This window comes from Dendrobates tinctorius, unplaced genomic scaffold (genome assembly GCF_039654945.1).
Source record: "Dendrobates tinctorius isolate UK_male_01 unplaced genomic scaffold, ASM3965494v1 ptg000164l, whole genome shotgun sequence".
Classification (NCBI taxonomy): domain Eukaryota; kingdom Metazoa; phylum Chordata; class Amphibia; order Anura; family Dendrobatidae; genus Dendrobates; species Dendrobates tinctorius.
This window is the reverse complement of record NW_027361831.1, coordinates 228,401-251,557: the sequence shown is the minus strand read 5'-3', so window position 1 is coordinate 251,557 and position 23,157 is coordinate 228,401. Positions and strand designations below refer to the sequence as shown.

The window sequence follows — 23,157 nt, the reverse complement described above, 5'->3', positions numbered from 1 at the left end:
TAATTCACTCCTCCATATATTCTGTGGAGAAAATATATTTTTTAGCCTCTGATATCTTATGGGATGATGAAACCTCCTATTTCTCTGAATCTGAGCCATAAGAGCCTTCAAAATCCAAGTCAGAATACTCAATTTGGATCTCCCTCTTTTTAGGGGGGGGGGGATGGCCGCGGAGAAGGAGGTGGAGGTGTGAAATAAGCTAAGGAGGACTGGACCTCCTGCTTGACCAGGGTACATATTTCATGTAGGAGTGAGGGATGTTCAGCCCTGACTACCTTATCCGTACACTCCTGACATACCTTCTTCTCCCAATGAGAGGGAAGCTTCTTATTACAGATGGCACACTTGAGGACCTTTATAGCAGGGTTTAGAAAGGGAAAGAAGTATAATAAAAAAGGGAACCCACTACTGCACTGTACCCAGGACCCTAGAATAGGATCTTGGGAAAGGACCCCCCCTCTCCACATACTTATTGAGGCTGGGGCAGCGCTGGGCTCTGCAGATGCAGGGCAGGAAGCAGACACACCCCATCCATACTGTAGGGATTAGCCTTACCTGGAGGTGTCTTCTGGCAGGTTTATATGGGAATAAATCCTGCCCTCAGCACCATATGATGGTCCCTCCTCCCCCTCCACGTCCTGAGCAGGCATCAACGGGTTCAGCGTGCTCCGCACGCCGTTCCGAGGCAGGGAGTCTGGGGAAAGCTGAAAGCGGAAGTGCATGCATTTCACAGTGGAACACAAGGCCCAGAAGTGACTTGCGCGCAGCTATGACATCACTTCCAGGTCGGTGAACAGCGTGCACTGAGGAGAGCTCTGGGAGGGCCTGTGGGAGCAAAGGAGGGCCTGGAAGGTCCTGAATCCACTAGAAGCAGCATGGAGGAGAGCGAAGCCCACAACCACCACTGCCCAGCTAAGAACAGATACACTGCGGCGCAGGCCACACAGTGTACGGACAAAAGAAAAAACCTCTGCATGCCCCATGGGGGACAGGAAAGACACTGGCAAACAGGAGGTTGGAGGGGCTTTTAACCTCCTTGTGCTTCCTATTCCCCATTAGGGCGTAGAGACAACCTCCTATGCTGTCGTGGAAGATGACTAGAGAAATAAGGAATCCATTAGGGCGACACTTGTTACCATGTGTCCTGAAAAGAGGGAATAATTCAAAAGACCTTTTGCAATTGGCTAAAGGGGAGGAGCAGTAGTGAATTGAAACTTGTAGAACAAATAGAGTAAGTTTCCTTTACTATAAAGGCAGGAAGGAAAAGAGGAATGCAGCGCCCCTCACCCACTCACATGGCAGAGAGGCATATCGACTGTTACAACTAAGGACAACATGGGTGGGTCTTAAGGGGGTTTTACACATAGCGATATCGCTAGCAATATCGCTAAAACGTCACTGATTTTGTGACGTTATAGCGATATCGCTATGTGTGATACTTACCTCCGACTGGCTCCCCGCTGGTTATCGCTGATCGCGCGGCTCCATTTCTCGTCATCGGCTTCCTGCTGTGTGAGAAGAGCGATGTTGGACGCGGGCGGGAGGACGTCAGGATCGCTGTGTGTGAAAGGTGAGTATCGTGCGCTGCGTCGCTGCTGCATCGCTGTGAGGTCTGCCTGTGTGACAGCTCACTAGCGATCATTTAGCGATGCACCAGCGATCCTGACCGGGTCGGATCGCTGGTGCATCGCCAAATGTAAAAGGGCCTTTAGGCTATGTGCACACGTTGCAGATTTTGATGCGAATTCGCAGTGTTTTTTGGACGCGCGGAATTGCATCAAATTCACAGTGTAGTGCACAACCAATGTTAGTCAATGGGAAATTCAGAATTGCTGTGCACATGCTGCGGAAAAATACAAGCGGATTTGCAGCGTTTTATTTTCTGCAGCATGTCAATTCTTTTTGCGGATCTACAACGATTCTGCACCCATTGACTTCCATTGAGTCAGTCAAATCCCCAGCAAAACCGCAGGTGTAAAAAGATTTGCAATTTTGCTGCGGAGTTGAGTGTGAAAAACCCTGCAGATAGGGAGGAAGAAAATGTGGGCGGGTCTGTCTGCAGGTGCCTGTATCTGTGTGTGTGCGCATGTGTGTGTGCGGGTCTGTGTTTAGGCAGGCATCGGCTGATGGGACTACTAGTCCCATCCGGCTATGTCTGCTACAGTGACAGCATTAGCCGATGATGTGACAGTAGTAGTCCCATCATCTGGCTACCGTGTTTAATATAAAAAAAAAAAAAACACATACTCACTGTGATGTACAATGTCTGTGAGGTATGGGGTTTTGTCTACAAAATATGATGTTTTCTGTTGTAACTTTCCAGAAAAATCCAGCCCTCTATGCCAATGCAGGCTGTCAGCTCATGCAGCACCTTCCCCCCTCCTCTTTTCGCCCATGGCTCACTCACACACTGACCAGTGCCCCCCTGCCTGGGCTAGCTCTGAAACCTTAAACCAACTTCCTCTCGAAGAGCAGGGGGAAGGGATCCCTTTGTTCGGAAAAACACAGGCTGTATGCCGGTATATGGGAAACATAAAAGTCATATTACGAAAACCATACCAAGTAGAGATATGAAAATCATATTTTTGTAACCTGAGCGGTCCCAGCTTCGATACCGCGTCTCTTTCGAAGTTCCACCCTGCCCAGAACATGAGATATGATTTGCGCCCAAATGGACGGTCATATCGCATAGATGTTTGATGTTTTCTTGATGGGCTCATTACGCTGGGAAACATGATACCACTGATGAGTCCATACCAGCTTCTCCCATAAAGTTATAGCTAATCTAAGTTTTGTAGCCAAAACATAACTTGGATAAGAGAGGTGGGATCAACCCAGAATGCACCTCTCCGTGATGTCACATAGGAAAGTCTATAAGGCATTTCCTGGGCAAACCAGCTCAGAACAGCTGCAGAGTCCGTGCTGACAAGAACTCCAGATGAGTGGAGACGTGTGGCTCCTCCCCCCTTAAAGCCGCATGGTCTGCCTAAGGAACAATATGGAACTGTGAGTGTAATCTCTTTGTTTTCTCCACTTTTATTTTATACCTGTACTGTACATATTTTATGTCTCAATTTTATAGCAACTTTTATCTGTAATCACTGTCCTCTTTCGGAATATAAATAAAATAATTTTTTAGATCTGTCTCCATGCTCTAAGAATCGAACTATACGCCTTTGATAGATAATCGCTACTAATTCAAGGGGTTTGCCACGGACCCTCTTAATTTAACACTGTGAATTAAGTAACCGTGACTGGTGGCAGCGCGTTGTGTACGGCTATTGCGGCTTGCTGGCAGTTTAGAAGGGTCTTATATTGCTGAATGAGGGGCTGCGGCCACAGCATTGATAATTCCCTTACTGCAGAAGCCTGATTGCCGGTTCACAACAGGCAGCCCGTCCGGCGACTAATTATCCTAGGTGCAGTTCCCTGACTGACCTGAGGGTAAGGGGGGCGCCGGAGAGCTGCGAGTTCCAAAGTGGAACTGAGAAAGTGGGATATACATAAATCCCCGCAGTACTTGGAAGATTGATAGCAGTGGCGGGGCATCCAAATTAAACCCCCCCTGCGGCAAATTGTAGAGCGAGAGTAGCTTGCTGGATATTTTGGTCACATGGTGCCAGTGGTGGGATAACTAAGATAAGCCCAACTGTGCCTGTGATAGCCGTGTGCCGGCAGTGTGTCTCGTCCCTCCGTCCGCTGATACACCCGTGTCAGTGGTGGGACTGTGACATAGTGGTGACACAGGGTCCGCTGTCCGTCGCGTTTTGGTGGCAGCGGGACCCCCGTTAGTCGCCCCCGTAAGTGGACGAACGGCCGTGGGCAGCGCGGTGGGATCATCCTAGAGCATTAGTGATTTGGTTTGAGCAATCATTCCTCTCACTAAAAACCTGCACGGTTCCTGCGCGAATCCTGCATCATAGGTTTTGGAGAACATACTCAGTGGTTACTAGTCCTGAGACATTAGTGTGTACTTGCAAGTATCCCCCTCCCGTTTCTTCGTTTTTCTTTTCTATCTTTTATTTGGCAACCATGGCGGCAAAAGGAGAACCTTGGTACAACCGGCAGACAAAGGAAGTTCTTGCTGGGTTATGCACGTACCAAGGTCTTGACGCCACGAACAAAAACAGAGCTCAAATGATCGCGGCTCTAGTGCAGCTGGACAACGACCAGAATCCAGCGAGCGCAGAAGTTGGCCCAAGTGACAATGGGGCTGCAGCAGAGGCTCCACTCGTGAGCGCGGGCCCCACATTCAACCAGAGCACGCTGGACCCCTACCTGCAAGCGGCCTTGGACGCACTCCCTGCCGAAGACCGTGATGGACGTCTGCAGCTGATCCAGCAAGCTCGAGAGAGAGCAGAGCAGCGAGCCGAGCGGGAGGCAGAGCGAGCCGAGCGGGAGGCGGAGAGACGCGAGTGCCAAGCAGAGGCTGAGAGAGCCGAGCGCCAGGCGCAGAGGGTCCTTGAACTGGAGGTACTCCAGCGGGGTGGGAATGCCCCCAAAGCCCGAAGCAGTGAGCCCAGCAGCGTCCAGACTCCTAAACCCCGGACAGAGCATTTTCCCGTGATGGAAAAGGACGGGGACTTGGACTTTGAGAAAGCCTGCAGACAGTACCAGCTGCCTAGAGACCAATGGGCAAGGTACTTGACCCCAGGGCTAAAAGGCAAAGCCCTGGAGGCATTTGCTTCTCTTCCGCCAGAAGCCGATGACGATTATGACGCCATAAAGCAGGCGCTGATCGCCAAATACCGGCTGACACCTGAGGTATACCGAAAGAAGTTCCGACACCTCCAACGTGGCCCACACGATAGCTACAGTGATGTGGTGCAAGGAATCAGGACCCACTTTGACCAGTGGATCCATGGACTGTCCGTTGAATCCTTTGAGCAGCTACGGGACCTGATGATCAAAGACCAGTTCCTGCATCTCTGCCCAGCTGAGGTACGACAGTTCATCCTGGACCGCGAACCAACGAACGCGGACAAAGCGGCGCAGATCGCCGACAACTACGAGGCCAACCGGAAGCCCGAGACGCGGAGGCCAGTCGCCACCAGCTGGAGAGGGGGTAAGCCGGCACCCAACCCCAATGCCCCAGCTAGCCGTCCCTCCGGAGGCCCTGTCCCTGTTGCCAACAACAGGCCGGCTACTGACAGTCGCCTGTGTCACCACTGCAAGCGGCCTGGTCACTTCTCTTACACCTGTCCGGATAGGCCGAAGAACCCCCCAGCCAAGGCCCCCGGGCCCAACGCATCTGTTCTTTTGGTGGGAGGTGTGGTTGGGAGGGCTGACGACAACGTTCAACCTGTTCAGGTGGGGGCCCGTCTTGCTACAGGCCTCAAGGACACCGGGGCTGAACGAACCCTCATCCGTCCTGGACTGGCGGCCCCTGAAGAGTTTGTTGAGGGGAAAACCCTGACTGTCACCGGGATTGGAGGCACCCGTTGTCCCTTGCCAGTGGCACGAGTTTTCCTTGACTGGGGTGCCGGGAGCGGGTTGAGGGAGGTGGGAGTGTCTGAAAATTTGCCCACTGATGTTTTATTGGGGACTGACTTGGGGCGGATGGTTGCATACTACGTCCCTGACACCCTTCCCCAAACTGATAATAAGGGTAACGTTAACCCTGATGATGATGACGATGAGGGGAAACTGAATGTGTTACCTGCTAATGCCTTGATGAGTAATGATGCAACTAACAACCATTCTTTCCCCAGGTATGATGCTGATGCTGATGTGAATGTACCAAAGCAATCTGATAACCATTCTGTTCCTAGGAATGATGATGATGATGTATCTGTGCCGACTGAACCCGTTAACCCTTTCTTTGAAGCGGTAGATGTGTCCACAGGTACCGAAGTGCTCAGCCCGGCCACTCTGCGGAGTGAGACGGCTGAGGAACCCCTGGCAGGAGCAAGCAACGGTGCTCAAGGAAATGGGGAGGTGCATGGGGACCATGAGGAAGGTAATGCCATGCAACTGACCAGTGCCACCGAGGAAGGTAACTGGCCCATAAGTAGCACTGCTCCTGAAGTGTTGGGGGTGGATGGGGAGGTAGAGCCCAGGGCAGCACTGGCTGGTGGGTCTGTAGAAATCCCCAGGGAGACAGCATACATAGCAGCTGTCACACGCAGTCAGAGTGCCCAGATCGCAGGTAACGCACTGTCTTCTGGACCCTCTGCTGCTACAGGAGAGACTGAACCAGAGATGAACCCAGAGCCGGTTCCAGGGGGTCCCAGTAAAGAGGGGACCCTGACGTCACTTCTGGCAGCCTCCAGCATGGAGTTCCAGGCTGCTCTGCACTCAGATGCCAGCCTGGAGAAATTGAGAGGTCTCGCCAAGACGCCCACCTCCGAGTCTGATAAGGAGAAGGTGCTCTGGGAACGAGGAAGGTTGTACCGGGAGACAGTACCCGGAGATACTAAAAAGGAGTGGTTGAGGGAAAGACAGCTGGTCGTCCCCTATCAGTTCAGAACTGAGTTGTTGCGGATTGCCCATGAGATTCCACTGGCTGGACACTTGGGGATCGGCAAAACAAAGGCACGGCTGTCTCAACACTTCTATTGGCCCAAGATGGGGACAGATGTAACACACTACTGCCGCTCCTGTGCCACCTGTCAAAAAGTGGGTAAGGCGGGGCCTGCTCTTAAGGCTCCCCTTATTCCTTTGCCGGTGATAGAGGAGCCTTTCCAGAGAATCGCGGTGGACATCGTAGGCCTGCTGGCCGTCCCCAGCAGCTCCGGAAAGCGCTACATTCTCACCGTGGTAGACTATGCTACCCGGTACCCAGAGGCAGTAGCTCTGTCTTCAACCAGGGCAGATAAGGTGGCTGACGCACTGGTGACCATCTTTTCAAGGGTAGGATTTCCCAGGGAGATGCTTACCGATCAAGGGCCCCAATTCATGTCTCGCCTAATGGAGGCTCTCTGTGAGAAAATGCAGGTGACGCACCTGGTATCGAGTCCGTATCACCCACAGACTAATGGTTTGTGTGAACGCTTCAACGGTACCCTCAAACAGATGCTCCGCATACTGGTTGAGACCCAAAGGCGCGACTGGGAGCGGTACCTCCCACACCTGCTGTTCGCTTACAGAGAAGTTCCGCAGGCCTCGACCGGGTTCTCCCCCTTCGAGCTCCTGTATGGCAGGCGAGTCCGGGGACCCCTTGGGTTGATAAGAGAATCCTGGGAAGATGAGCCAAACCCCACAGAAGTGTCCATCGTGGATTATGTCATGCGCTTCCGTGACAAGATGCAGACCTTGACGCAGTTGGTGCATGACAACATGACGCAGGCTCAGGCTGACCAGAAGCGCTGGTACGACCAGAACGCCCGGGAGCGGACCTACCAGGTGGGTCAAAAGGTGTGGGTGCTGGTCCCAGTACCAACGGATAAGCTTCAGGCAGCCTGGGAAGGCCCGTACGTCGTCCACCAACAGCTCAACCCGGTCACCTACGTGGTCACGCTTGACCATGCTCGGGATAGGCGCAAGGCCTTTCACGTCAACATGCTGAAGGCGCACTACGAACGTGAAGCTTGCGTCCTACCGGTCTGCAATCTGCCAGAGGATGGGGAGGAAGATCCCCTCCTGGACATGCTGGCCCAGGCCAAGGCTGAGGGGTCCATTGAGGACATGGAGATAAGTGGTTTGCTAACCGTACCCCAGCGGTTGCAGTTGATGGCCATCCTGGAACTCTTCCGGGCCGTGTTCACCAACCAACCGGGGAGGACGGAGTTAGCGGTTCATGAGGTGGACACCGGGAATCACGCCCCATTACGGCGAACACCTTATCGGATCTCTGAGACGGTGCAACAAGTCATGCGCCAAGAGATCGATGAGATGTTAAGGCTGGGGGTGATTCGACGGTCAAAAAGCGCGTGGGCTTCACCTGTAGTCCTCGTGCCTACAAAGGATCGAACCACGCGGTTCTGTGTGGACTACAGGGGGCTCAATGCCATCACAACCTCTGATGCCCACCCAATGCCGCGCATCGAGGATCTGCTCGAGCGGTTGACAAAAGCCAAGTACATATCCATCATGGATTTGAGTCGGGGATACTGGCAGATTCCCCTGAGCCCTGAGGCGCAGGAGAAATCCGCCTTTATCACCCCCTTTGGACTGTACTAGTCCACGGTCATGCCCTTCGGCATGAAGAATGCCCCTGCCACTTTCCAGCGGATGGTCAACCACCTGCTTCGGGGACTGGAGGAGTACGCGGTGGCGTACTTAGACGATATTGCCGTCTTCAGTTCCACCTGGGAGGAACACCTTCAGCACCTCCAGGAGGTGCTCAAGCGTCTTCACCAGGCAGGCCTGACCATCAAGCTGGGGAAGTGCCAGATAGGCATGCAGAAGGTCCACTACCTGGGGCACCGGGTAGGCGGGGGTTCCATGAGTCCGGAGCCAGAAAAAGTGGACGCATTCGTGTCCTGGCCCACCCCCAGGACCAAGAAACAGGTGAAGTCCTTCTTGGGCACTGCAGGGTACTATAGGCGGTTCGTACAGGACTATAGCGCCCTTGCCAAACCCTTGACTGACCTCACCAAGCAGAGGCTACCCCAAACAGTCAACTGGACAGATGACTGTGAGGCGGCTTTCCAAGCTTTGAAAGCAGCCCTGTGCAACTCTCCAGTGCTGAGAGCAGTCGACAGCAGTCGCCCGTTCCTGGTACAGACCGACGCCAGCGAGTTTGGCCTCGGTGCTTTGCTTAGCCAGGTCGACTCGGGGGACCAAGAGCACCCCGTGTTGTATCTGAGCCGGAAACTTTTGCCGAGGGAAGTGGAATACTCGACCATCGAGAAGGAGTGTCTGGCCATGGTGTGTGGGCACTGCAGCGTTTGCAGCCCTACCTGTACGGGCGCGCCTTCACGGTGGTAACTGACCACAACCCTCTGAGCTGGTTGCACACAGTGTCCGGAACCAATGGAAGGTTGCTCCGCTGGAGCCTTGCCCTTCAACAGTACGACTTCACTGTAAAACACAGGAAGGGCAGTGAAAACGGCAATGCCGATGGGTTGTCCCGCCGGGGCGAACCCGCTGAGGTGCGCATGGCCGATTACCGAGAGGTAATGCCTCCTTAGCGCCCTCTTAAGGGGGGAGGTGTGATGTACAATGTCTGTGAGGTATGGGGTTTTGTCTACAAAATATGATGTTTTCTGTTGTAACTTTCCAGAAAAATCCAGCCCTCTATGCCAATGCAGGCTGTCAGCTCATGCAGCACCTTCCCCCCTCCTCTTTTCGCCCATGGCTCACTCACACACTGACCAGTGCCCCCCTGCCTGGGCTAGCTCTGAAACCTTAAACCAACTTCCTCTCGAAGAGCAGGGGGAAGGGATCCCTTTGTTCGGAAAAACACAGGCTGTATGCCGGTATATGGGAAACATAAAAGTCATATTACGAAAACCATACCAAGTAGAGATATGAAAATCATATTTTTGTAACCTGAGCGGTCCCAGCTTCGATACCGTGTCTCTTTCGAAGTTCCACCCTGCCCAGAACATGAGATATGATTTGCGCCCAAATGGACGGTCATATCGCATAGATGTTTGATGTTTTCTTGATGGGCTCATTACGCTGGGAAACATGATACCACTGATGAGTCCATACCAGCTTCTCCCATAAAGTTATAGCTAATCTAAGTTTTGTAGCCAAAACATAACTTGGATAAGAGAGGTGGGATCAACCCAGAATGCACCTCTCCGTGATGTCACATAGGAAAGTCTATAAGGCATTTCCTGGGCAAACCAGCTCAGAACAGCTGCAGAGTCCGTGCTGACAAGAACTCCAGATGAGTGGAGACGTGTGGCTCCTCCCCCCTTAAAGCCGCATGGTCTGCCTAAGGAACAATATGGAACTGTGAGTGTAATCTCTTTGTTTTCTCCACTTTTATTTTATACCTGTACTGTACATATTTTATGTCTCAATTTTATAGCAACTTTTATCTGTAATCACTGTCCTCTTTCGGAAAATAAATGAAATATTTAGATTTGTCTCCATGCTCTAAGAATCGAACTATACGCCTTTGATAGATAATCGCTACTAATTCAAGGGGTTTGCCACGGACCCTCTTAATTTAACACTGTGAATTAAGTAACCGTGACTGGTGGCAGCGCGTTGTGTACGGCTATTGCGGCTTGCTGGCAGTTTAGAAGGGTCTTATATTGCTGAATGAGGGGCTGCGGCCACAGCATTGATAATTCCCTTACTGCAGAAGCCTGATTGCCGATTCACAAAAGGCAGCCCGTCCGGTGACTAATTATCCTAGGTGCAGTTCCCTGACTGACCTGAGGGTAAGGGGGGCGCCGGAGAGCTGCGAGTTCCAAAGTGGAACTGAGAAAGTGGGATATACATAAATCCCCGCAGTACTTGGAAGATTGATAGCAGTGGCGGGGCATCCAAATTAAACCCCCCCTGCGGCAAATTGTAGAGCGAGAGTAGCTTGCTGGATATTTTGGTCACATGGTGCCAGTGGTGGGATAACTAAGATAAGCCCAACTGTGCCTGTGATAGCCGTGTGCCGGCAGTGTGTCTCGTCCCTCCGTCCGCTGATACACTCGTGTCAGTGGTGGGACTGTGACATAGTGGTGACACAGGGTCCGCTGTCCGTCGCGTTTTGGTGGCAGCGGGACCCCCGTTAGTCGCCCCCGTAAGTGGACGAACGGCCGTGGGCTGTTCGTCACACTCACCATTCAGCTAATCCCCAATGCCCTCGATCGCCTGCAAAGAAAAAAAAAAAAAAAAAAACCAGTATACTCCCTGTTCCGATGTAATCCACTTAATAATGATTGTCCCACGATGATCTCCCGTGTAGAGCTGGACCGCTCTACAGGGACTCCAGTGTACAGTGACCGGAGATAATCCTCCGCAGTGTACCCTCCGCCACCTAGAGGTCACCGGAGTTCATGCTGTCACTTGTGGCACCGCTGCGTGAGAAAATTCTCACGCTTCGGTAGTGCCGTAAAGTGAGAACACGAACTCCGATGAAGTACACTGCGGGAGTATTATCTCCAGTCAGTGTGTCATCGGAGGCCCTGTAGAGTGAAGAGGCATGAAAAAGAGAGTGTTCTCCAAGTAAATCATCATAAAATGCTATGATGATTTCCCAAACAAAAAAAACAACATTAATTACATGAATCACAGATCTGGTTGCCAAGTATCAACAAAAAAAACAAAAGTTTGACCAGAGATAATTTTAATCATTGGGATACAACCAGTAAATTAAAATCTACTGGTTTCCAATAATTAGGATGAAGTGATTGGGGGCTGCTGCATTATAAGTATGTGCACATGTTGCAGACTTGCCTGTGGAATTTTCTGTGCAGATTCTTCCTCTTGGCAAAAAACACAGTTAAAAATCCACGTTTTTTTTAAGCATTTTATGCAGATTTTCATATGGATTTGTATGCGTTTTTGTAAGCTAAATAAAGATTAAGAAAAAAAGAATTGTGATATCATTTCTTTGTCCAACCTCTTCTTTTACATACTCCATTGAATACCATAATATCACATACCATAATCACATATAATGTTTACACATACAAAACAAATATAAGTGAATATCTATAGATAAATCTTTCTATCTATAGATATATCTTATGATAGATATATAATACCAAGGCCGATGTTTAGTAATGAACATAATAAAATGGTACATAAAGAGTTAAATAAAAACACACAAGATCTGCATTAAATGTAATTATCTGTTTAATTCAAAAAAAAAAAAAAAAAGGGGGGGGGGGAGGGGGTAATGGCATGGGCTCCCGCACAATTTTCAAAATCAGAACAGGGAAAGCTGGCGACTGGGGGCCGATGTTTATAGCCTGGGAAGGGGGTAATACCCAAATACCCATGGATCTTCCTAGGCTATTAATATCAGCTCACAGCTGTATAATTAGCCCTTACTGTCTATTACAATAGGGGATCCCCAAAAAATAGGGATTATAAGTAATAACCAGAAAAGGCTATGCAGACAGCTGTGGGCTGATATTAATAGCCTAGGAAGGGGCCATGGATATTGCCCCCCCCAGCTACAAACACCAGCTCTCAGCTGCCCCAGAAATGGCGCATCTCTAAGATGTGCATATTCCGGCACTTAGCCTTAACCCCTTAACCCTATGGGGGGCTGCATTATACTCTAAAAGGATGGCTACATTAAAGTCTATGAGAGGGCTACTTTATGAGGGCGCTTCATTATACTCTTTGAGAGGACTACTTTATATTCTATGAGTTGGCCACTTTATAATCTATGAGGAGGGGCTAACCCAACCCCTGCTACATAATTAAGACGTGTACTACCTTATATTATACCCTGATATTAGCATGTTTTACCGCACAATTGGTGGACTTGTATTTATTTCTATGTATCTACATAGTGGGCCCCAAGAATGATTTTCTCTGGTGGGCCCAAGGTGCTCCAGTCCAACGCTGCATACATACACCCCATGATTGTGTAGCTTTGATATAATAAGAAACCCCAGGGTTTGAAAATGTCTCCGATGAACCCATTGCTAACGCAGATATTGAGTTTTTGCAGATGGATCCAGATATCAAGATGCTGGTCGGTTCTACACTGGTTATGCTGTGGTCACACAACATGAGCTAATAAAAGCTGAACTACTCCCTCCTCACCTATCAGCACAAGAGGCAGAGCTGAAGGCACTCACTGAGGCGTGTAGAGCGGCTGAGGGTAAGGCTACGTTCACACGTAGCGGAACTCTCACGGAAGTTACCGCGAGAATTCCGGATTCCATTCCGCGGGAAAATTGCATTTTAAATTCCTGCGATTTTCCCACGGAAAAACTAGCTATTTGCAAGCGTAATTAGCTTGCAAAATGCTAGCGTTTTCCAAGCGAACTGGAGCATCGCTTGGAGAACTGATTGACAGGTTGGTCACACTCGTCAAACATAGTGTTGGACGAGTGTGACCAACTTTTTACTACTGATGCTGCCTATGCAGCATCAGTAGTAAAAGATAGGATGTAAAAAATAAAAAATATTGTTATTCTTACCTTCCGACGTCCCGCGCAGAACAACAATATTTTTTATTTTAAATTCTATTTTTTACAGGGATATGGTGCCCAACAAACTGAATCAAAATGATTATAACATAAAACTTATATAAGACAAGAGAGAAGCCAGTGCTGCCTATGGTCAGAACACAATACATAAAGTGCATATGCACATATTGATTTAACTGTATTTCAAAATGAGACATTTAGCAAACAATTGATCAATTCTTTGAGCCACCCCTCCGCATTCTCACATGGGGCAGTCTTACTCTACGTTTTTTACATTCGTTGTGCCATTATGGCCTCCTAAATGTAATAAAAGCAAGACCACATTAAATGCAAATTGTACCTGAAGCGTTTCAGAATCACTTCCGTGGAGCCAGAAAGGGCGAGCACAGATAAAGGTTGACCAGGTCAGGACATAAGACATTTCAGGTCCAACCTCCACACTGCCTGACCAGCAACCACAGATGAAGTGTAAGACAGGCCCAGACACAGGTGCAATTGCCTTAAAATGCTCTTGTTCTGACCACAGGCTAACGGGACGATGTGGGATATTAGGGGTAGTAGTCCGGTGGCTCTGGCTGACGGGACGATGTGGGATATTAGGGGTAGTAGTCCGGTGGCTCTGGCTGACGGGACGATGTGGGATATTAGGGGTAGTAGTCCGGTGGCTCTGGCTGACGGGACGATGTGGGATATTAGGGGTAGTAGTCCGGTGGCTCTGGCTGATGGGACGATGTGGGATATTAGGGGTAGTAGTCCGGTGGCTCTGGCTGACGGGATGATGTGGGATATTAGGGGCAGTAGTCCGGTGGCTCTGGCTGACGGGATGATGTTGGATATTAGGGGTAGTAGTCCGGTGGCTCTGGCTGACGGGATGATGTGGGATATTAGGGGCAGTAGTCCGGTGGCTCTGGCTGATGATATTATAGTGAAAGTGGCTATGCGGAGTGGGCGGGGATATAAACTCAGCTATAATATATTATATATATCATTTTAAGTTAGTTACTATGCTAGTAGATGTGAATAAAAAAGAAACAAGGAACAAGCTGCAGGGCAGAAACACAGATCTGTGGGAAACACTGTGAAGATTGAGTTATTTCTATGTATAGATAAAGAAGTCTGTGGCGCTGATTCCGACACCAAATCGCCCCTTGGTCTGGGTGGGATATTGGGATAATTCACAAATGAAAACAAACTTTTACACAACTAAATGAGGTTTAGGAATAAAGTCTGATTAGTAGTAATTGCTGTGGTTGTACGGTGTGAGGGGGCGCTGCGCCCTGTGGTTGTACGCTGTGAGGGGGCGCTGCGCCCTGTGGTTGTACGCTGTGAGGGGGCGCTGCGCCCTGTGGTTGTACGCTGTGAGGGGGCGCTGCCCCCTGTGGTTGTACGCTGTGAGGGGGCGCTGCCCTCTGTGGTTGTACGGCGTGAGGGAGCGCTGCGGTATGTGGTTGTACGGCGTGAGGGAGCGCTGCGCTCTATAGTTGTACGGCGTGAGGGGGCGCTGCGCTCTGTGGTTGTACGGCGTGAGGGAGCTCTGCGGTATGTGGTTGTACGGTGTGAGGGGGCGCTGCGCTCTATAGTTGTACGGCGTGAGGGGGCGCTGCGCTCTATAGTTGTACGGTGTGAGGGAGCGCTGCGCTCTGTGGTTGTACGGTGTGAGGGAGCGCTGCGCTCTGTGGTTGTACGGTGTGAGGGAGCGCTGCGCTCTACGGTTGTACGGTGTGAGGGAGCGCTGCGCTCTACGGTTGTACGGTGTGAGGGGGCGCTGCGCTCTACGGTTGTCCGGTGTGAGGGGGCGCTGCGCTCTGCGGTTGTCCGGTGTGAGGGGGCGCTGCGCTCTGCGGTTGTCCGGTGTGAGGGGGCGCTGCGCTCTGCGGTTGTCCGGTGTGAGGGGGCGCTGCGCTCTGCGGTTGTCCGGTGTGAGGGGGTGCTGCGCTCTGCGGTTGTACGGTGTGAGGGGGCGCTGCGCTCTGCGGTTGTACGATGTGAGGGGGCGCTGCGCTCTGCGGTTGTACGGTGTGAGGGGGTGCTGCGCTCTGCGGTTGTCCGGTGTGAGGGGGCGCTGCGCTCTGCGGTTGTCCGGTGTGAGGGGGCGCTGCGCTCTGCGGTTGTCCGGTGTGAGGGGGCGCTGCGCTCTGCGGTTGTCCGGTGTGAGGGGGCAGTGCGCTCTGCGGTTGTCCGGTGTGAGGGGGCGCTGCGCTCTGCGGTTGTCCGGTGTGAGGGAGCGCTGCGCTCTGCGGTTGTCCGGTGTGAGGGGGCGCTGCGCTCTGCGGTTGTCCGGTGTGAGGGGGCGCTGCGCTCTGCGGTTGTACGGTGTGAGGGAGCGCTGCGCTCTGCGGTTGTACGGTGTGAGGGGGCGCTGCGCTCTGCAGTTGTACGGTGTGAGGGAGCGCTGCGCTCTGCGGTTGTCCGGTGTGAGGGGGCGCTGCGCTCTGCGGTTGTCCGGTGTGAGGGGGCGCTGCGCTCTGTGGCCACTGGGAGATAATAGCTCTATTGGTGGTGGAGGTTACTATACCATGGGGCTGGGATCACATCATGGAGATTACACTGTACAGGCCTCTGCTTCTATAAGCTTACAGTCCGGTGTATACACTCGTGCGCAGGCGCCAAGGCGCTCCCAGCGGTGACGCCGGGTTATTACACTGTTAGGAATAGGAGACTCACTCAGGGCTGAGGTGACAGGAAAGTCCTGCTGGCAGCGATGTGGCTGGACAGGCTGACGGATGAGAGCGGCGTCCTTGGAGCTGGAGGAAGGCACACTGCTGTGAGGAGAGAAGCCAAGTGTGCGGAGCTAGGGAACACTCCGGCCTGGGGGCCTCAATCCAAAATGGACACTGGCACTGGAAAAAAGAGTGTGACGTCACACAGTACGGTGTCCCAAAGGGGACAAACAGAACCCAAGGCGTTTCTGGGAGGAATGCGTGCCCCTTTGTCAGGGAAATTGCTCCAGGCTGCACTGAGGGAGCGGTATGGAATCTAGGATGATTGCCTCCTCCATCACAGACTTCCTTAACCCCCTGAGTGATGAGTTCTGTGTCTGATGACCTGTTGTGTTCTGAGTACGATGTGCTTGTATATTAGAAGAAGGGGTTAATTTGTTGGCCATCTATATAAAGGTGCACAGATTCTATTTATGAAAGTATGTGATAATATAAAACATTGTTAGAAAAGTTTATTATTAGGCTAAGTGCACACGTACCGGAACTCTCGCGGAAATTACCGCGAGAATTCCGGAATTCCAGTCCGCGGGAAAATCGCATTTTAAATTCCCACGATTTTCCCGCGGAAAAACTAGCATTTTGCAAGCGTAATTAGCTTGCAAAATGCTAGCGTTCTCCAAGCGATCTGTAGCATCGCTTGGAGAACTGATTGACAGGTTGGTCACACTCGTCAAACACAGTGTTTGACGAGTGTGACCAACTTTTTACTACTGAGGCCGCCTATGCAGCATCAGTAGTAAAAGATAAAATGTAAAAAAAAATACTGTTATTCTTACCTTCCGACGTCCCACGCATCCGTTCCCAGTAGTCCTTTGCGAAAATGCCCGCGATGACGTCAGTTCTCGCGGGAACGCGACGTCTCGCGGTAATTCGCGATGACGTCGCGCGAATTACCGCGAGACTTCGCGATCCCGCGAGATCGGACGCCATCGCGGGCATTTTCGCAAAGGACTACTGGGAACGGGAGCGTGGAGAGAGGCGGGAAGACTGCGCGGGACGTCGGAGGGTAAGAATAACAATATTTTTTATTTTAAATTCTATTTTTTACAGGGATATGGTACCCAAAGCCCGGAGGACAGTCTCCTCTCCCCCGGACCATGGGTACCATCCGCAATTGTTCTGCTTACTTTCCGCATGGTGTGCACAGCCACATGCGGGAAATAAGTGGAACAATGCATTCCTATGGGTGCGGGATCGCCGTGATTCCGCAAATTAATGAGCATGCTGCGGTTTTTACCGCGAAGCGATTCCGCCGCGGTAAAAACCGCAGCATTAGCACAGCATTGCGGAATCCCCTGGAATGCATGGGATGCTTATTTTTCGCGTTTTCGCGGCAAAATCGCGCGGTTAAAACTGCCGCGGAAACGCGAAAAAAACGCCACGTGTGAACTCAGCCTTAACATTAGAAATAACGTAGATACTGTAAATAGACAGACACCTATATATACAGTACAGACCAAAAGTTTGGACACACCTTCTCATTCAAAGAGTTTTCTTTAAGAGGATGCCAAGAGTGTGCAAAGCCGTAATCAAAGCAAAAGGTGGCTACTTTGAAGAACCTAGAATATAAGACATATTTTCAGTTGTTTCACACTTTTCTGTTAATTATATAATTCCACATGTGTTAATTCATAGTTTTGATGCCTTCAGAGTGAATCCACAGTTTTCATAGTCATGAAAATCAAGAAAACTCTTTGAAAGAGAAGGTGTGTCCAAACTTTTGGTCTGTACTGTATATATGTACATATATATACAGACACACACACACTAGCTGAAGAGCCCGGCGCTGTCCGAGCATAGTAATTAAAGGCCCTGTCACAAACAGTGAGATCGCTGTGTGTGACTTGTATCAGCGACCGGCCCCCCCTACCGGGTATCGTGCTTGAACGTCTTGGGCCGTTTTTTGATCGTTGGTCTCCCGCTGGCCAGCACGCATTGCTGCGTGTGACATGCTGGTTTCCAAGGTAAACGGCGGGTATCTAAGATCCCCGCGCTTGGATAATCGCTGTTTACCTTGGAAACCAGCTTACTCACTGGCGAGTCTGTCTATGTGACAGCTCACCAGCGATCAGCTATGTCCCAATGATCCCATCCATGTCGAATCGTTGGTGGGATCGCTGGGACATCGTTATGTGTAACGGGGCCTTAACTACGGTTAGTTATAACAAATTATAATGATTGTATCTATATATATATACAGTGTATATATATATATATATATATATATATATATATATATATATAAAGATGAGTGTAGAGCCCCGCTCACTCCGCATAGCCGCATTCACTATAATATCCCACATCATCCCGTCAGCCAGAGCCACCAAAGCGCAGAGTGGATTTGCCCTCCCTTCCATACCGGGGATCCCTTTAACCCCTTCACCCCCAACAGTGGTTTGCACGTTCATGACCAGGCCAATTTTTACAATTCTGACCACTGTCCCTTTATGAGGTCATAACTCTGAAACGCTTCCATGGATCCCTGTGATTCTGACATTGTTTTCTCGTGACATATTGTACTTCATGTTAGTGGTAAAATTTCATTCATATAACTTGCGTTTATTTGTGGAAAAAAAACGGAAATTTGGCAAAAATTTTGAAAATTTCGCAATTTTCCAAATTTGAGTTTTTATGCCCTTAAATTACAGAGATATCTGACACAAAAAACTTAATAAGTAACATTTCCCACATGTTTACTTTACATCAGCACAATTTTGGAACCAACATTTTTTTTTTGTTAGGAAGTTATAAGGGTTAAAAGTTGACCAGCGATTTCTCATTTTTGCAACATCATTTTATTTTTACGGACCACATCACATTTGAAGTCACTTTGAGGGGTCTATATGATAGAAAATACCCAAAAGTGACACCATTCTAAAAACTACACCCCTTAAGGTGCTCAAAACCACATTCAAGAAGTTTATTAACCCTTTAGGTACGTCACAGGAATTTTTTGAATAACTAACTTTTTTTCATAAAAAACATACTTCAGGTTCAATTTTTTTTGTTTTACCAAGGGTAACAGGAAGAATTGGACTGCAAAAGTTATTGTGCAATTTGTCCTGAGTACGCTGATACCTGATATGTGGGTTGGAACCACTGTTTCAGCGCATGGCAGAGCTCAGAAGGGAAGGAGCGCCGTTTGACTTTTTCAATGCAAAATTGGCTGGAATTCAGATCGGACGCCATGTCACGTTTGGAGAGCCCCTGATGTACCTAAACAGTGGAAACCCTCCACAAGTGACCCCATTTTGGAAACTAGACCCCCAAGGAACTTATCTAGATGTGTGGTGAGAACTTTGAACCCACAAGGGCTTCACAGAAGTTTATAACGTACAGCGGTACAATTAAAAAATCATATTTTTTCCACAAAAATGATCTTTTCACCCTCAATTCTTATTTTTCCAAGGGTAACAGGACCCTAAAAGTTATTGTGTAATTTGTCCTGAGTACGCTGATACCCCACATGTGGGGGTAAACCACTATTTGGGCGCATGGTAGAGCTCGGAAGGGAAGCAGCACCATTTGACGTTTTTGGCTGGAATTGAGATCGGACACCATGTCGCGATTGGAAAACCCCTGATGTACCAAAACAGTGGAAACCCCCCACAAATGACACCATTTTGGAAACTAGACCCCCCAAGGAACTTATCTAGATGTGTGGTGAGCACTTTGACCCCTCCAGTGCTTCACAGAAGTTTATAACGCCCGGGCGTGAAAATAAAAAATTTGTATTTTTTCCACAAACATGATCTTTTAGTCACCAATTTTTTTATTTTCCCAAGGGTAACAGGAGAAATTGGACCCCAAAAGTTGTTGTCCAATTTGTCCTGAGTACGCTGATACCCCATATGTGGGAGAAAACTACTGTATGGGCACACGTCGGGGCTCGGAAGGGAAGTAGTGACGTTTTGGAATGCAGACTTTGATGGAATGGTCTGCGGGTGTCATGTTGCCTTTGGAGAGCCCCTAATGTACCTAAACAGTGGAAACCCCCCACAAATGACCCCATTTTGGAAACTAGACCCCCTAAGGAACTTATCTAGATGTGTGGTGAGCACTTTGAACCCCCAAGTGCTTCACAAAAGTTTATAATGCCCGGGCGTGAAAATAAAAAAATCATTTTTTTCCACAAAAATGATATTTTTGCCCCCAATTTTTTATGTTCCTAAGGATACCAGGAGAAATTGGACCCCAAAAGTTGTTTTGCAATTAGTCCTGAGTAGGCTGATACCCTACATGTGGGGGTAAAACACTGTTTGGGCGCATGGCAGAGCTTGGAAGGGAAGGAGCACCATTTGACTTTTTCAACTCAGAATTGGCTGGAATTGAGATCAGACGCCATGTTGCATTTGGAGAGCACCTGATGTGCCCAAACAGTGGAAATCCCCAATTCTAACTCCAGCCCTAACGCCAACACACCCCTAACCCTAGCCCCAACCCTAACCCTAGCCTTAACCCTAATGGGAAAATGGAAATAAATACATTTTTTTTATTTTATTATTTTTCCCTAACTAAGGGGGTGATAACGGGGGGTTTGATTTACTATTTATGGCGGTTTTTATATTTGGCAGCTGTCACACGCTAAAAGACGCTTTTTATTGTAAAAATAGTTTTTGCATCACCACATATTGAGAGATATAATTTTTCCGTATTTTGACCCACCGAGTCATGTGAGGTCTTATTTTTTGCAGGACGAGTTGACATTTTTATTGGTACCATTTTCGGGCACGTGACATTTTTTCATCGCTTTTTATTCCGATTTTTGTGACGCAGAATGAACAAAAACCAGCGTTTCATGAATTTCTTTTGGGGGGTGCGTTTACACCGTTCCGCGTACGGTAAAATTAATAAAGCGGTTTTATTCTTCGGGTCAGTACGGTTACAGCGATACCTCATTTATGTCTTTTTTTATGTTTTGTTGGTTTTGTGCAATGAAAACTTTTATATAAAAAATAATTATTTTCGCATCGCTTTATTCTGCGAGCTATAACTCTTTTATTTTTTTGCTGATGACGCTGTGTGGTGGCTCGTTTTTTGCGGGACAAGATGACGTTTTCAGCGGTACCATGGATATTTATATGCGTCTTTTTGATCGCGCGTTATTGCACTTTTTTTTTTTTTTTTTTTTTTTTAGGGGTTTGCTAAAGGGGTTAACTAATGGGACAGTTTTATAGGGAAGGTCGGTACGGACGCGGCGATACCTAATACGTGTACTTTTATTGTTTTTTTTTTTTTTTTTCCAAAACATGGATTTATTGGGGGATTTTTTTTTAAAATTATTTTGACACTTTTTTTTTTAACTTTATTACATAGTCCCAGGTGGGACATCACTGTCCTGTGACAGATCGCTGATCTGTCACATCACAGATCACTGTGACAGATCAGCGATCTGTCACAGGCACTGCTGCAGACTTCCTCATGCCTGCGCTTTGCAGGCACTGAGGAAGCCGGCTCCCTGCAGGCCCCCGAAGGCCCCCGTTGCCATCTTGGATTCGGGGGCCTGCAGGGAAGGCGCCCCCCGCAGCAGCGCTGCACATTGCGCTGCCGTGGGTGACTCAGGGAAGCTCGGAGGGAGCCCCCTCCCTGCCGATGCTTCCCTTTAACCCCTGGTACACCGCGTGATCATGTTTGATCATGGTGTGCAAGGGGTTAACGTGTCGGGGGCGGTCCGTGACCGCCCCTGACACATTGTGCCGGGTGTCAGCTGTGATAATTAGCTGACACCCGGCCGCGATCAGCGGCGCTCACCACGTGGGCGCCGCTTATCGCTGAGACGTACTATCCCGTCCATTTGCATAGGGGCCCGGGTCCCATGGACGGGATAGTGCGTCTGATGTCAGGAAGGGGTTAAGAGAGCCTGGGATCAGAACCAGAGCACTGAGTGGACTTGACGTGACTTGCATACCAATGATCCCTTTAATAGAGCCCTGGGGTCAGAATCAGAGCGCTGAGGGATTTGCCCTAACTTCCATACAGGAGATCCCTTTAAGAGAGCCTGGGTTCAGTACCAGAGCAGTTGATGGCAATTGCCCTGACTTCCATACCGGGGATCCCTTTAAGAGAGGCCTGGGGTCAGAACCAAAGCGCTGATTGGATTTGCCCTAGTTTCCATACCAATCATCCCTTTAAGAGACCCTGGGGTCAGAACCACAGAGCTGAGTGGAACGGTCCTAGCTTCCATACCGGGGATTCCTTTAAGAGGGAAGATGGGCATATGGAATGGAGGATGTGATGGGTATATAGGCACAGAAGGGGGGGATTCATTTCTGTCATGTGCTCTCTGCTCCTTTGCTCCTTTCTGGGGAGCAGACAATAGTAACATAGTAACATAGTTATTAAGGTTGAAGGGAGACTTTAAGTCCATCTAGTTCAACCCATATCCTATCCTAACTTGCCCTAACATGTTGATCCAGAGGAAGGCAAAAAAAAACCCATGTGGCAAACAGTAAGCTTCACATTGGGGAAAAAATTCCTTCCTGACTCCACATACGGCAATCAGACTAGCTCCCTGGATCAACGCAATATTAAGGAAACTAGTGTATATACCCTGTAATATTATACTTTTCAAGAAAGGCATCCAGCCCCTTCTTAAATTTTAGTAGGGAATCACTCATTACAACATCATATGGCAGAGAGTTCCATAGTCTCACTGCTCTTACAGTAAAGAATCCACGTCTGTGAGTATGCTTAAACCTTCTTTCCTCCAGACGTAGAGGATGCCCCCTTGTCCCCGTCACAGGTCTAAGAGTAAAAAGATCATTAGATAGGTCTTTGTATTGTCCCCGCATATATTTATACATTGTAATAATATCACCCCTAAGCCTTCGATTCTCCAAACTAAATAACCCCAAGTGTAATAACCTGTCTTGGTATTGCAGACCCCCTATTTCCCTAATAACCTTGGTCGCTCATCTCTGCACCCGCTCCAGTTCAGCTATGTCTTTCTTATACACCGGAGACCAGAACTGTACACAGTATTCTAAGTGTGGTTGCACTAGTGACTTATATAGAAGTAAAATTATGTTCTCCTCATGAGCATCTATGCCTCTTTTAATGCATCCCATTATTTTATTTGCCTTTGCAGCAGCTGCCTGACACTGGCCGCTAAATGTGAGTTTGTCGTCCACCCATACACCCAGGTCTTTTTCAGTGTCTGTTTTGCCCAGTGTTTTACAATTAAGCACATATTTATACATCTTGTTTGTTCTACCCAAGTGCATGACCTTACATTTATCCCCATTAAAGCCTATTTGCCATTTATCAGCCCAAGCTTCTAGTTTACATAAATCCTCCTGTAATATAAAATTGTCCTCCTCTGTATTGATTACCCTGCAGAGTTTAGTGTCATCTGCAAATATTGAAATTCTACTCTCTATGCCCCCTACAAGGTCATTAATAAATATGTTAAAAAGAAGCGGGCCCAA

The 23,157-nt window shown here is 49.1% G+C and overlaps 1 protein-coding gene across 1 annotated transcript in view; it reads right to left on the bottom strand.

Annotated features, from left to right (window-relative positions):
* LOC141053017 (uncharacterized) overlaps positions 1-15,851 on the bottom strand; it is a 151,602-nt gene extending 135,751 nt beyond the window's left edge. The window contains exon 1 of the mRNA XM_073550349.1: positions 15,675-15,851. The gene's annotated coding sequence lies outside the window, so the exon portion shown is untranslated. The remainder of the gene's footprint in view (positions 1-15,674) is intronic.
* Between the last annotated feature and the right edge of the window lie 7,306 nt (positions 15,852-23,157).